Source organism: Leucoraja erinacea, chromosome 12, assembly GCF_028641065.1.
Source record: "Leucoraja erinacea ecotype New England chromosome 12, Leri_hhj_1, whole genome shotgun sequence".
Taxonomy (NCBI): Eukaryota; Metazoa; Chordata; class Chondrichthyes; order Rajiformes; family Rajidae; genus Leucoraja; species Leucoraja erinaceus.
The window spans coordinates 35,890,335-35,906,335 of record NC_073388.1 but is presented as its reverse complement, the minus strand read 5'-3'; the positions used below and the strand labels follow the sequence as shown (position 1 = coordinate 35,906,335).

At 43.4% G+C, this 16,001-nt stretch overlaps 1 protein-coding gene across 7 annotated transcripts in view; it reads left to right on the top strand.

Moving 5' to 3' along the window:
* The window catches only part of elf1 (E74-like ETS transcription factor 1), a 264,463-nt gene that overhangs the window by 159,326 nt on the left and 89,136 nt on the right, over positions 1-16,001 (top strand). The window contains exon 1 of one of the 7 annotated variants that reach the window (XM_055643910.1): positions 9,150-9,490. The exons of the other annotated variants lie outside the window; for them this stretch is intronic. The gene's annotated coding sequence lies outside the window, so the exon portion shown is untranslated. Of the gene's footprint in view, positions 1-9,149; positions 9,491-16,001 lie in introns of those variants that run through there. 7 annotated transcript variants of the gene reach the window in all.

The following is a 16,001-nucleotide window of genomic DNA, read 5'->3' as shown; positions in this document are numbered from 1 at the left end:
GGAACTAACTCCAATCTTCTGACTTGGAGCTTAGAGTACAAGCAACTCGATTAAATCTCCCACCTTAAAGCGTTTTTAAACTGTATACATTTGTCCTAAAGAATATGGACATCTCCGATGATCTGGTATGGAAAACTTCATCCTGGGCGCAGATGTGGGGTAGACGGAATAATTAGGAGTAGGGGATAGAGTCTTAACAGGAAGCAGGGTGGAAAGTAGTGTAGTCTAGATAGCTATGGGAGTCAGTAGGTTTGTAGTGGATGTCAGTCAATAGTCTGTCTCCTGTGATGGAGACAGTGAGATCCAGTACTAGTCACTACTAGCCACATCTTCCCATCTCCACTCCTTTCTGCTTTCTGCGGAGACTGTTCCCTCCGCAACTCCCTGGTCAACTCGTCCCTTCCCATCCAAACCAGCCCCTCCCCAGGTACTTTCCCCTGCAACCGCGGGAGATGCAACACCTATCCCTTTACCTCCCCCCTCAACCCCATCCCAGGACCCCGGCAGTCTTTTCAGGTGAGGCAGAGGTTCACTTGCACCTCCTCCAACCTCATCTACTGTATCCGCTGTTCCAGGTGTCAACTCCTGTACAACGGCGAGACCAAGCACAAGCTTGCCGATCGTTTCTCTGAACACCTCTGCTCAGTCCGCCTTAACCTACCTGATCTCCCGGTTGCTCAGCACTTTAACTCCCCCTCCCATTCTCAACCTTTTTGTTCTGGGCTGACTCTATTGTCAGAGTGAGGCCCAGCGCAAATTGGAGGAACAGCACCTCATATTTTGCTTGGGTAGTTTACACCCCAGCGGTATGAACATTGACTTCTCTAACTTCAACTAGCCCTTGCTTTCCCTCTCTCTCCATCGCCTCCCCCTCTCCCACCAGTCTTACTATCTCCAACTACATTCTATCCTGTCCCGCCCACTCCCCTGACATCAGTCTGAAGAACGGTCTCGACCCGAAACGTCACCTATTCCTTCTCTCCAGAGATGCTGCCTGTCTGCTGAGTTACTCCAGCATTTTGTGTCTACCTTCGATTTAAAACAGCATCTGCAGTTCTTTCCTGCACAGTTGGGCCGAAGTGCCGGTTTCCACGCTGTATGACTCTATGACTAAAAGTTGTGCTGGACAGTGCGAGAACAACCCAACTCAACTTAAAGCTATGTCCAGGGCTAACTTACATTCAGCTTAGAGGACAGATTGAACTGCTATTTAATGTCTTATTCTAAAATATGGCAGCTTCATCAGTGCCCCACTGATGGATAGTGCTTGAATGCATCGCCTACTGGAATGGGACGAATCCCATGACTTTTTGAATCTGAGTAGACCGAGTGATGGTACAGAACGAATGCTAACACTGTAGATAAAGATATGAAAGTATCCGTGACCAGCTCGAATTAAGTGGTACACCATATGTCATCGCCAGCCACGTATTTTTACTACTAAGCTGAATTCGATCAAGCACAAAGTGCCAAATGAAAATGGGTGGAAAAGGTCTTTCACAAGCTTTCATAAGTGTTTATCTATCTTTTGGCAGCAGCTTATTTTTGAAAAACGTAATAATCTTGCACTGCTGAGATGTGTTTTTTGTACTTTAACAGTTTGTCAACTGGAAATCTTTCTGTAAGTGTTTAAGAAGGAACTGCAGATGCTGGAAAATCGAAGGTACACAAAAATGCTGGAGAAACTCAGCGGGTGCAGCAGCATCTATGGAGCGAAGGAACTTTTAGTCCTTGCGTTGCACCCGCTGAGTTTCTCCAGCATTTTTGTGTATCTTTCTGTAAGTGGTATTTTTACGCAGGCTCTATTAGCTCACAACAAATAAAAAACATTGCTGCCATCAGACGTCATGGAGGGAAACAGAACGGAAACAGGCCCTTCGGCCCACCGAGTCTGTGCTGGCCATCAACTACACGTTAAACTAATTCTACATAAATCCCATTATGTATTCTCGCCACCTTCTCATCAATTCCCTGCAGATTCACCCACACAACGGCCAATAAACCTAACAATCCACACATCTTAAGGTTGCGGGAGTTGACCAGGGCAAACGCACAGGGTCACAGGGAGAACATGTAAATTTCATGCAGGCAGCACCTGAGGCCAGAATTGAACCCTGGTCTTTGGCACAGTGAGTTGAATAGGTGAATATGTATATAGGAGTTACTAATGACTATTAATAGTCACTAATTAAATGTTGCATCTGTCAGTACTACATAAATCTTAATGCCTAAAATGAAAGGCCGACTCTGAACATGAATATATTTGGCAATATTATTAAGAGAATTCTCGATATCTGTGAAACTTGTTCAATGGTTCTTTATTATCAGTTCCTCTGTCACCCCAGATCCTCTGGCCACTACTATATCGGGAAGATTGTTTGTATCCTCCTTAGTGAAGACAGATCCAAAGTACCTGTTCAACTCATCTGCCATTTCCTTGTTCCCCATAATAAATTCATCTTTTTCAGTCTTCAAGGGTCTAACTTTGGTCTTAACTAATTTTTTCCTCTTCACATACCTAAAGAAGCTTTTACTATCCTGCTTTATATTCTTGGCTAGCTTACCTTCGTACCTCATCTTTTCTCCCCGTATTGTCTTTTTGGTTATCTTCTGTTGTTCTTTAAACATTACCAATCCTCTTGCTTGCCACTCATCTTTGCTACATTGCAATTCTTCGCTTTAATTTTTATACTGTCCCTGACGTCCCTTGTCAGTCATGGATGTCCTTTTCTCCCCTTGGAATCTTTCTTCCTCCTAGGAATGAACTGATCCTGCACCTTCTGTATTATTCCTAGAAACACCTGCCATTTTTGTTCCACTGTCATCCCTGCTATTGTATCTTTCCAGTGAACTTTGGCCAGCTCCTCCCTCATGGCCGTACAGTCCCCTTTATTCAACTGCAACACTGACACCTCCGATCTACCCTTCTCCCTCTCCAATTGTAGATTAAACCTGACCATGTTATGGTCACTGCATCCTAATGGCTCATTAACCTCAAGGGCCTTTAACAAATCCGGTTCATTACATAACACTAAATCCAGAATTGCCTTCTCCCTGGTAGGCTCCAATACAGGCTGTTCAAATAATCCATCACAAAGGCACTCTACAGTCCCTTTCTTGGGGTCCAGTACCAACCTGATTTTCCCAGTCTACCTGCATGTTGAAATCTCCCATAACAACCACAGCATTACTTTTATAACATGCCAATTTTGACTCCTGATTCTACTTGCGCCCTATGTCCAGGCTACTGTTTGGGGGCCTGTAGATTAGTCTCATTAGGGTATTTTTACCCTTACAATTCCTTAGTTCTATCCATACTGACTCCACATCTCCTGTTTCAATGTCACCTCTTGCAAGGGACTGAATTTCATTCCTCACCAACAGGGCAACCCCACGCCCTCTGCCCAATTTACAAATGAACAGTGACATTTTTTTTGCATACAGTTCAGTAAATCATCGCCATATGTAAGCACAATCCCCTATAGTACAACGAGCATAGAAATAGTCCACTGAGAGAGCATGCAAGATTCGCCAGGTTTAAAGTCCATTCCATATTGTGCTCGGTCTTCAGGCTGCTGCAGGGCCTCCAGTCGTCACTCCTTTCCAGACTGTCCAGTGAACTGTCATATTTCTCCTCCCCCAGGTCACCTTCAGCCTTTGTGCCCTGGGGGCACTTCCCGCAGCCGACGTTGAGGGTGCGGTATGTAAGACCCCGGTTCACTCTCTTTGCAGCCCCATCTCTTCTGTCTGCCGGGCCCCTCCGTCCTCCACTCCGGTTCTCCGGTCCTCGGGGAACACCAGGGGCCGGGCTTGGTGGCTACAAGCCGCGGGATCCACTGCATTCCTATGGAGTAACTGTATTATTTATTGTCCTGTTAAAGAGTTTGGAAGTGTAGGCATTCATAGTAAACCAGGTTGGAGGAAGGCAGCTAAGATGTTGAACCGACATTTTGAATATTTATTGTGACTTGATTAGAATGACGATACTCTATTTAGTATTTCCTAATTATTGTGCATGCCAGGTTGATTGCATTTGTTGAAACAGGGGGGACCACGTGAAGGTTGCAATCTCCCACCCCCCTAATTATTGTAATGTGATACAAATCTGTGCACAGTTTTGGGGAAGTTGATTCTGATTGGAGATGTTTTTTAATTTTAAACTGGACCATCTGGTATCATAAGTCTTGCATTGGTTCTTTTGTGTGAGGAAGCAGAGTTGTGCAGGACTACACTTGTCCTTGAACAAAAGAGAAAAGAGCAAGTAGCTGCTTAATTAGAGCAAATGAGTCAGAGCCTCCATAATTGGAAGGTAACCATAATTGAATTCCCAGGGACTGTGATGGATTTCCTTATTTAATTGCCAAAAGTTGAGAAAGTTCATTTTCAGTAATATTGTTACATGTCTTCTACTTTAAATTGTTTTTTTTTTTTGCAAAATCATAAATTGTGGTTGGTAAACCATAGTGATTATTATTAATGACTGCGTCTTTTTGCCCTTTATAAGATGGATTTGAAACATAAACAAATGTAAAGGCTCCTTTTTGCCTTTAATTATGATTAAGCTCCTCTTGTCACAATGTCAAAAGCAATGATTGGATAACCTTTGTCAATCTAGTAAAATCCAATAACGTTTAATTGAACATTTTAGGTTCCTTATTCAGGACCAATTTATCAGGATTTCACCCACAAATGTCACCTGATTTTCGAAATGATCATTATTTGCATGTACAATGGAATGCAGGTAAACGGTCTGATATGACCGCAATCAAAAAAACGCTCTGATGTTCTGTAAACATCTCTGATCCTTTAGCATGTTGGCTGCTGCCATGTGTGGTATAGCATTCTTCAATGTTTGACATACTTGTCTAGCTTCATCAGTCAAAACAAAACTGGGATGTTTGAATTGAAACATCAGAAATTAATGTGAAGAATCAAATCAGCAGAACTTGACATAAAACGTCAGGATGTAGTGACCTGGAAGTAGGATATCAATGGACCTCAAGTAGGTTGGACAGGCTGTTGGAATGGGCAGATGAAATTTAAAGTTGTGGAGTGTAAAGAGTTGTATATTGTTAGGAAGAAAGAACAAAGGCAATATCGACTGGAGGGCTAAGTCGTAAACATAGTATATGAATCAAGAGATCAGGGGATGTATGCTTAATTCATAGAACCTAACAGGTCAGGTTGTGAAAGTGAATAAAAAACATGTGGGTTCCTGAGCTATATAAATCATGATGAACCTTTATAAATGTGTGGGAAAGAACTGTAAATGCTGGTTTATACCGAAGATAGACGCAAAGTGCTGGAGTAACTCAGCGGGTCAGGCAGGATGTCTGGAGAAAAAGGATGAGTGATGCTTCGGGTTGGAATCCTTCTTCAGACCTTTAACACTACTATTAGCTTTATAAAACTACTAAAACCCTTATAATTACTAGCTCAACCATCGGTGAAATATTGTGTTTACTTCTGAGTTCTACACTTTAGAAAATGTATGAAGTCTTTAGCACTCCAGCAACACAAGTAGAGAGAGCGGTAAAGAAGGCTCATGGTATGCTTGCCTTTATCGGTTATGACATTAGAAACATAGAAACATAGAAAAATAGGTGTTGGAGTCGGACATTCGGCCCTTCGAGCCAGCACCATCATTCAATATGGTCATGTCTGATCATCTAAAATCAGTACCCCCGTTCCTGCTATTTCCCCATATCCCTTGATTCCTTTAGCCCTAAGAACTAAATCTAACACTCTCTTGAAAATGTCCAAATGATTGGCCTCTGCCTTCTGTGGCAGAACATTCCACATTCACAACTCTCTGGGTGAAGAAGTTTTTCCTCATCTCAGTCCTAAATGACCTACCCCTTATTCTTAAACTGTGACCTCTAGTTCTGGACTCCGTCAACATCGGGAACATTTTTCCTGCAAATAGCCTGTCCAGTCCTTTAAGAATTTTATATGTTTCTATAAGATCCCCTCTCATCTTTCTAAATTCTAGTGAATACGTCCAATTGACCCATTCTTTCATCATATGTCAGCCCCGCCATCCCGGGAATTAGCTTGGTGAACCTACGCTGCACTCCCTCAATAGCAATAATGTCAATTTTGAGTCAGGAAGTCATGTTGCAACTTTACATAGAAACATAGAAATTAGGTGCAGGAGTAGGCCATTCGGCCCTTCGAGCCTGCACCGCCATTTAATATGATCATGGCTGATCATCCAACTCAGTATCCCGTACCTGCCTTCTCTCCATACCCCCCCGATCCCCTTAGCCACAAGGGCCACATCTAACTCCCTCTTAAATATAGCCAATGAACTGGCCTCAACTACCCTCTGTGGCAGAGAGTTCCAGAGATTCACCACTCTCTGTGTGAAAAAAGTCTTCTCATCTCAGTTTTAAAGGATTTCCCCCTTATCCTTAAGCTGTGACCCCTTGTCCTGGACTTCCCTAACATCGGGAACAATCTTCCTGCATCTAGCCTGTCCAACCCCTTAAGAATTTTGTAAGTTTCTATAAGATCCCCTCTCAATCTTCTAAATTCTAGAGAGTATAAACCAAGTCTATCCAGTCTTTCTTCATAAGACAGTCCTGACATCCCAGGAATGAGTCTGGTGAACCGTCTCTGCACTCCCTCTATGGCAATAATGTCCTTCCTCAGATTTGGAGACCAAAACTGTACGCAATACTCCAGGTGTGGTCTCACCAAGACCCTGTACAACTGCAGTAGAACCTCCCTGCTCCTATACTCAAATCCTTTTGCAATGAAAGCTAACATACCATTCGCTTTCTTTACTGCCTGCTGCACCTGCATGCCTACCTTCAATGACTGGTGTACCATGACACCCAGGTCTCGCTGCATCTCCCCCCTTCCCAATCGGCCACCATTTAGATAATAGTCTGCTTTCCCGTTTTTGCCACCAAAATGGATAACCTCACATTTATCCACATTATACTGCATCTGCCAAACATTTGCCCACTCACCCAGCCTATCCAAGTCACCTTGCAGTCTCCTAGCATCCTCCTCACAGCTAACACTGCCCCCCAGCTTAGTGTCATCCGCAAACTTGGAGATATTGCCTTCAATTCCCTCATCCAGATCATTAATATATATTGTAAATAGCTGGGGTCCCAGCACTGAGCCTTGCGGTACCCCACTAGTCACTGCCTGCCATTGGAGAAACTTTATAAAACTTTGGTCAGGCTGCAATTGGAGTAGAGCGAGCGGTTCTGGTTACTCCATTACAGGAAAGATGTGGAGGCGTTGGAGAGGGTGCAGAAGAGGTTTACAAGAATGCTGTATGGATTGGAGGGTATTTGCTTCTTCTTCTTCTCATGGAGTCCACACACAAGGTTAGAAGTTGTTCAGCCAGAGCTGGTGTCTGTCTTGTCGCTTCTTGTGCGTAGTGGTGGAAAGATTGGTGGAAACAGGGCCGCGACGTGAACGCTCTTTCCTTGACCCCAGGGTATTTGCTGTAAGGAGGTTATTATCTGTAAGAAAACTTGGATTCTTTTCTCTGGAGTGTTGGAAGCTGAGGAGCGATTTTGAGCGGCATAAATAGGGTAGACGGTAATAATCTTTTTTCCCAGGGTAGAAATGTTAAATACTGAAGGGCATAACTTTAAGTTGAGAGGGGGAAAGTTTAGGGGAGATGTGTGGGGTTTTTGTTTATAACATATATTTTCACAGGTAAATGCCTGGAAAACATTGCCAGAACTGGTGGTGGAAGCCGCTGGGCACATTGAATCAATGATTGATATACTGGGAATGGAAGAACATGAATTATGTGCAGGCAGAAGGGATTAATTTAAGATGGCATCATGTTCAGCACAGACATTGTGGGTGAAGGGGCCTTTTAGTGTGTTGTCCTGTTCCAGGTTCTCTTGATGCGGAGAAATTTATGCAAATAGCTTGTGGGTTCGATTGGAGAAGCTGGGGCTGCTCACTTTGGTAGTTACCAGGGTATGTTAGAGGGGTTTAAAATAATGAAAGGTGTAGCCAGAGCAGATACAGTTTTCCACGAAAAATTCTCTGTAAATCTGCAGGCTATAATTATCAGCTGTATAATTATATATTTAATATGCAAATAAAAGCCAAAGTGGTTGAAATTCCAAACATCCCCCTGGAACACTGAAAGGCATTATTTAAACAGAATGACTCTACAGTTACAGTTGTGGCAGTATCCATAGCTTTATAACCAGCCCTATAATGTGCAGACGGATTTCAACCAATGCATCTATTTTCTTTATGTGTGTGCAGTTTAGTTTTCTTGCATTGTAAAGTCTGAGTGAATTGTGAAATAGCAGTTGGTTAATAAAAACATCCTACCATCCAGGGTGTTGGAACAGTCAACATTCTATTATATTAGATCTATGTAAACAGTTCAGTCAATTCAGGACTATCCTCTCTGTTCTGCCTCAGAAATAATGAAGTTGTTCCAAAGGAGAACAGCAACGCTCATCGTGTCATCACAAGGATCTGCCTCTCACGGGCCGGTGATCTTGCCATCCCAGCAAAATCGTGACAGTGAATTCAGTGCGGACAGAGCCCAGTTGCATTTTTATTGTGTGGCGCCAGTAATCAGAGGGCAGGCAGTCCAAGAATGTAGCCATTGAATGCTATCTGGTAGCATGGAGTCTGAAGGAGAAGGCGGAGGTAGGGTGTAATTTAAAAAAACACAAGAGGTGTTTTTGAGCAGGTGAAAACAGTGCCCTTTTTGAGCTTCTGAGTTTAAGTGTACGTCACCCAACCAGTGTGTGGATTCACTCTGTTCATTGACCGGAGGGCAATATTATTAATCAATTTTGACAATGGGACCCTGACCTGAAAAGTTGATACTTTCTCCTACTTAAATTCTGCCTGGCCTGCTTAGCATTTCCAATATGTACGTGCAATTTAATTCCTGAAATACACAGATTTTCCTTCATAAGAGGCACTTGGTGTTATGTTTGTGCCTAAAGTGTTTGTGTGCGCTTGGATTATTGTTGTGCACTATTGCAATTTATCTAAAGCAGCACACTTTACCCTACCCCATTTTCCTATTAGTCATGCTGTCAAACCTGAAATTCAGCCTTGACGACGTTTCACCAGTCTAGGTGTAACATTGTTAACAGGCGAGTTCATTCTTTATTCTTTTTGGCCGGCACACACCTGAGTTGCATTTTTAGACACAGTTTCTCCAGCAGTTCCTTGATCTGCTGGGCTTGCAGCCGGTTGCATTTGGCATTTCCCCATTTTGTCGACTTTCTTTGGCTTCCCCATTCAACTACCTTTTTCTTGGATTATTCTTTTTTTTTCCTTTCCCAAATCATTTTGTTCCCAGCTTGACTCAGTAGAAAAATGTAATGAATCCCAAGGCTTTTAACATCAGGGGTGTGGATCAGTGGACTGCAAGCTTTAAAGTATTCTGAGAATATTTGACTCCCACTGAGCTCTTCTCTGCTGTCAGTAATCTAGCGATGAAGCTGACCTGGAGTAGTTTCAGGTCAATGGCCAGGTAAGAGTAGCTGTTAAAAATTCTAAAACCAAGGTATTCCCATTGAAAATTAATACAAATGAGTTCCCTTTGAAAGTGTGAAAACTTTGACCATCCTTAGATTGCTGCTTGCGTGAGAAACAATGGTCGAGGGTGGTTCTAGAATCAATGACTAGGGGAATGTTGAAAGCTAAAAACAGCACCGTTTTAAAGAACTGTTTAGAGTTTAAGTTATATAAATTACATTGTAAATTGTGCTAAAATTAATTAGTGCAATGAAATTAATCCCTCTCCTTTGCTATCGAGATGTTCATAAACAGATTTCCTTGATCCTTTCTCTTGTCTGGTTTGAGGGTAACACAAGCTTCTAAAGAGGGTGGATCTTTGGTGTCCATATCAAAGGCACCTGACCAGCAGAGAGAAGGGCCATGTTAGCATGGCTAGAGTTGAAAGATGTGATTTATATTTAAACAAAATTGGTTGAGGAGGTGAGAGTGCGAGTGGGGGATGGGAAATGCAAGTCCAGTGCTGTTGATATATTGGTTAAACTTAATAGTAAGCGTGTGAAATGTTCAGATAGACCATGAGGGACATCCTGCAGTATAATTGAATTATTGATTTTTCACTCTCAAACTGAGCTTAAAGTGAGTGTTTCGATGTGGTTATTACAGATGTAAAATACCAGTGATTCCAAGTAACTGATGACAAAGATGAAAGGAATTTGAGTTGATGTTAAAACTTATCCATGTCAGGAGGAACGGCAGATGCTGGTTTAAACTGAAGACAGACACAAAAGGCTGGAGTAACTCAGCAGGTTAGGCAGCATCTGTGGAGAAAAGGAATAGATGACGTTTTGGATCGAGACCCTTCTTCAGACTAAGGTTCAGGGGAAAGGGGAATCCAAAGCTTATTGATGTTTTTCACGTTGAACTCTTCTCACACGACAGATAGTATGCTGCAATCCCTGTTGACAGTGGATTTCTCTAGTACCTTGGCATGCAATTTCTATGGTAGACCCTACAGCAACTCTCATGTCTGCTGCAGAATGCATGTAAATGGAGTAGCTCCTGAAGTGGAATCACGAAATCTGTCCTAAACACTCCACTGTCCACCAAACACTGCACCAAACATGAGCATTGCTGTGGGGCCTACAATCTAATGCTGTTCACTAATAAGGGCTGCAGAACTTGTTGGCAGCAGAACACTGCCATAGAAGATCAGTTGCATGGGGCTGGCATGCTATCTGATTCAAACTTTAGTAAATAACTGCAGGTGTGAAATCGTCAACATCTCACTGTCTGTCTCACCACTTCCGTCCCCACAATCTTTTCTTTAGGGCTGCATGGTAGCACAACTGGTAGAGCTGCTGCCTCACAAAGCCGGAGACCCAGGTTCAATCCTGACCTCGGGTGCTGTCTGTGTGAAGTTCACCTGTTCTCCCTGTGACCTCATGGGTTTCTTCTGGGTGTGCTCCATCTTCCTTCCATATCGCAAAGCTGTGCATGTTTGTAGGTTAAGTGGCCTCTGTAAATTGCCCTGAGTGTGTTAGGGAGTGGACATGAAAGTAGGATAACATAAAACCAGTGTGAACCGGTGATGATGGTCAGCGTGGACTCGGTGGATCAAAGGACCTGTTTCCGTGCTGTATCTCTAAAACAAAAAACGAATCCTTCAACACCTGGTCTCCTGCACACCCTTTCCCCATTGGCAACCATGTTTCAGGTTGCTTTCGCCTCTCATCTCTCCCACTACACTGCCTCACTTTTCAGAATTGAATGTTTAAGAAAGAACTGCAGATGCCACAAAAATCAGTAGTCAAAAATGCTGGAGAAACTCAGCGGGTGAGGCAGCATCTATGGAGCGAAGGAATAGGTGACGTTTCAATCGAGACCCTTCTTCAGACTGATGTGGGGGGGCAGGAAGAAGAAAGGAAGAGGCGGAGACAGTAGGCTGCGGGAGAGCTGGGAAGGGGTGTAAACTACCCAAGCAAAATATGAGGTGCTGCTCCTCCAATTTAGGGTGGGACTCACTCTGGCCATGGAGGAGGCCCAGGACAGAAAGGTCGGTTTCGGAATTGGAGGGGGAGTTGAATTACTGAGCCACCGGGAGATCAAGTTAGTTAATGCGAACTGAGCGGAGGTGTTGGGCGAAGCGATGGCCAAGCCTGCGCTTGGTCTCACCGATGTAGAGCAGTTGACACCTAGAGCAGCGGATGCTATAGATGAGGTTGGAGGAGGTGCAGGTGAACCTCTGCCTCAATTGGAAAGACTGCTTGGGTTCTTAGATGGAGTCGAGGGGGGAGGTAAAGCGACAAGTGTAGCATTTCCTGCGGTTTCAAGGGAAAGTACCAGGGGAATGGGTTGGTTTGGGTGGGAAGGGATGAATTGACCAAGGAGTTACGGAGGGAGCGGTCTCTTCAGAAAACCGAAAGGGGAGGAGATGGGAAGATGTGGCCAGTCCCATTGGAGGTGGCAAAAATGTCAGAGGATTATCTGTTGTATGTGATGGGGTGGAAGGTGAGGACAAGGGGGACTCTGTCCTTGTTATGGATGAGGGGATGGGGAGTGAGCGCAGAACTACGGGATATAGAGGAGACCCTGGTGAGAGCCTCATCTATAGTCGAAGAGGGGAACCCCTGTTCCCTAAAGAATGAGGACATCTCTGATGCCCTGGTTTGAAACACCTCATCCTGGGTGCAAATGCGGCGTAGATGGAGGAATTTAGAGTAGGGGATAGAGTCCTTACAGGAAGCAGGGTGAGAAGAAGTGTAGTCCAGATATCCATGGGAGTCAGTGGGTTTGTAGTAGATGTCGGTCAGTAGTCTGTTACCTGCGATGGAGATAGTGAGGTCTAGAATTAAATCATCCCTCTTTAACCAAGCCCAAAGTTACATGGCTTAACATCAAATTATGCTTGATAATGCTCTTCTGAATGCCTTGGGGCATTTTACTTTGCAAGCACCATTTTACATGCATTTGTCATAATTGCTATTTTTACTGCATTTCATTACTTTAAGTTCTTTCCAACTGGTTATTTCCTCCTTAATCTCACGTCATCTTTTCCCAACCCCTGTCCCCAAAATGTCAGTGGCTTCACTGAAGTTAAGTATAATTACATAGATTTATGTAGAAATTGCAGCACAGATTCACGTGGGTTATACAGGTCCGTGCCAGTATACAGTATATGCTCCACATAACACTCTAATTCATCAGCATTACTTCTATTCCTTTTTCTCCCTGTGCTTCTCCAGTTGTTTAAACCAGCATTTACATTCACAGCAGATTAATGGATGGGAGTATTCACCAAATTTTATTTTTCCTTCTTTAACCGGGAGTCATGAGGCAATTGCAGAACTTCTAGCAATTACGAGTAACAGGCTCGGCAAAGATCAGGACTAATCAGAGGCTTGTTCCTTCATTCTTTGGGCTTATCTTCATGATAAATGTCGAGGCCTAGGGTGAAATGATTTTCACTTATTCTATGTTCTGTGGCCAATCGTGCCTCATCAGTTTTCTGGTGATTAAAATAATAAGAAAGCAGCGATGCATTTTTAAACCAGTTTTCATCTGAAATTACTGAACAATAAACATGCGAGATGTGGTTAATTCACTGGTTAAGAACTAGAATGGCAATTCTTTCTTGGCTATATATTTGACCGTGAGTGCCTTAATACTGTCAACATCTGAGGGCTGTATAATTACTACATATTGCTGCTCAGTCCTTCAGGTCATGGGTCAAGAACTAATGTTAATTTTAATCTTACCACCATTTCACATTAACCAAGGATACGTGGGCCAGTAATGTTATCGTCAGAGCAAATTGCTTCAATAATGCAATTAAGAAATGAAATATAATTGAATAGAGAGTTATATTTTTCTCCAGGATAGAAATGTCATGCCAGAGGGCATAGGTTTAAGGTGAGATGGGAAAAGTTTAAACAAGATTTATGAGGCAAGTTTCTTTACACGGAGAGTAGCAGGTGCCTGGAATACACTACCAGGGGAGGTGGTGGAAGCAGGTATGATGGCAATGTTAAAGGGGCTTTTAGTCAGACTGATGAATGGAGGGATACGGATTATGTGCAGGCAGATTAATTTAGTTAAAAATTAGTTTAATTTGGCATCATAGTCGGAACAGACATAGTGGGTTGAAGAGCCTTTTCCTGTACTGTAGGCGTTAGGTTTTGTGGGCTATGAAGAAACAGTAGGTCTGTGATGTTATTTTTGCCATGGCTTTAATAACTTTAATGGTCACAGTCGTAGCCATTGCATGAAAATCTCTCAGTGTGCATGTCCTTTTCGAATATTGCTGTGTTTTGATTGAAAAGAAGCATTGCTTCAAGTAAAAGTGAGAAATTTGAAAAGCAGGCATTTGCTTGACTGAGGAAGAGGCACAGCAGCCAATAAAAGGCAGGGAAGGTGTAGCGGAGCAGAGTGACCGTGTTGGGAGAGAGACTGTGTTGAGGAGAAGTCTGTGTTGAGGGAAAGCATCGCTGAGCCTTTAGCTCAAGGGGCTTAAGTGCTGTGTTGAGGGAAAGTGTAGCACTGAGGCTTTGGCTGAAGAGGCTTCCACGAGAGATCTGAGAAAAGGGTAATTGCAGAAGTACGGTCTGTTCTGGATAATTCCTCCTTGGCTTTGGTGTCGTAGAGATGGCAAGTGGGATAGTGGAATGTTCCTCCTGCAGGGTGTTTGAACTTAAGGGCATTTCCAGTGCCCCCTTGAGGACTACACCTGCAGCAATTGTGTTCAGCTGCAGCTCCTTCGTGACCCCCCATGTTAAGGAAGTGCAGCTGCAACTGGATGACCTCAGCACTATCCAAGGGTGTGAGAGTGTAATAGATAAGGGTTACAGTGAGGTGGTCACATCTAAGGTACAGGCAGGAGGTAGATGGGTGACCACCAGGAAAGGTAGTAGACAGAAAGTGCAGGAATCCCCTGTGGCCATTCCCCATGACAACCTGAATGCTCCTTTGGACACTGTTGTGATGTAGGACTGGTCAGGGGAGAGCAGCATCAGCAGCAGTGGTCTAGCCTATAGTGTCTGAGGCACAGCAGGAAAGGGAGAAACCAGACAGAGCGATAATGATAAGCGACTCGTTAGTTAGAGGCACAGACAGGAAATTCTGTGGCAGCAAACAGGACCCAAGGGTGGTGTCCCTTGCCTACCTGGTGCCAGGGTCCAAGACATCTGTGGGGTTGCAGAACATTCTCATGGGGGAGGGGAAGCAGCCAAAAGTCATTGTGCATGTTGGCACAAATGACATAGGTAGGAAAAAGGATGAGATCCTACAAATATAGGGAGTGAGGCAGAAGATCAAAAAGTAAGTTCCTGAGGGTAGCAATCTCTGGATTACTCCCAGTGCCTCATGCTATTGAGGGTAGAAATAGGAAGACAGGACAGATGAAGTCATGATTCATCTTTATAGACCTTTGCTTTGGCCGCATTTAGGGTATTGTGCACAGTTTTGGTCGTCTCATTACAGGAAGGATGTGAAAGCTATCGAAAGGGTGCGGAGGAGGTTTACCAGACTGATGCCTGGATTAGAGGGTGTTAGCTACAGGGAGAACAGTTGGACAGATGGATGTTTTCTCTGGAGGAGACCTGCTGGAAGTATATAACATTTTGAGAGCCATTGATAGTGTAGACAGAAATAATCTTTTTCCCAGGATGGAAAAAAAAATCAAATATTGGAGGGCACAGCTTTAAGGTGAGAGGAGCAATGTTTAAAGGAGATGTGTAGGATAAGCTATTTCATACAGAGGGTGGTGAGTGCTGGGATGTGCCACTGGGGGGTGGGGGGGGGCGGAGGTGATGGGGAGTGTGTAGGATTTTAAAAACCTTTGGATTGATAGGGAATGGAGGGATAAAGTTTAAAGTCTCATCTGAATGGTGGGCCTTTAACAATACAGCAATCCCTAAGTATGGAACTGGGATGTTGAGCTTGAGTGGTCTAGGTGGGGTTTAAACCACAATCTTTTGACATAAAGGCAAACACTGAGTCACAGCTATGACTGATGTGTTGATTACAACTTCGGTCAAAGATCTGCTTTTGCATTTTCTGCAGTGAGTGTACATTTGAGTAGAATTATAGAAGAAACAGAAAAGTAATGTGGAGTTTCTCATTTCAAGGGAAAAACGCTTCTTTTAGAAAGCCTTTGGTCTAGGATTCCATTTGTTATTATTAAGTGCCTCTGTGGGGTTGAACTTTCACCTGATATTACTTTGGGAGACTTGTAGATTGCGAATACATTGTTAGATAGATACGATACGATAAAACGTTATTCATCCCCGGAGGGAAATTGGTCTGCCAAATAGAGGAGGAGAGGTAAATAAATCTTTTGCACTTCATTTTCAATTTTCTCTATGCTTCATCTCAATTTTTCAAATGACCAGTTAAAAATGTTCTCGGCTGATAATGAGATTTAAAACTAAATTATTACATGCTAAACCATTCTGGATTCACAATTCCAGTAATAGATTGGAATTCAGTGCTGGGACAAATATGAAACCCACCTCAAGAGATTATTTCAT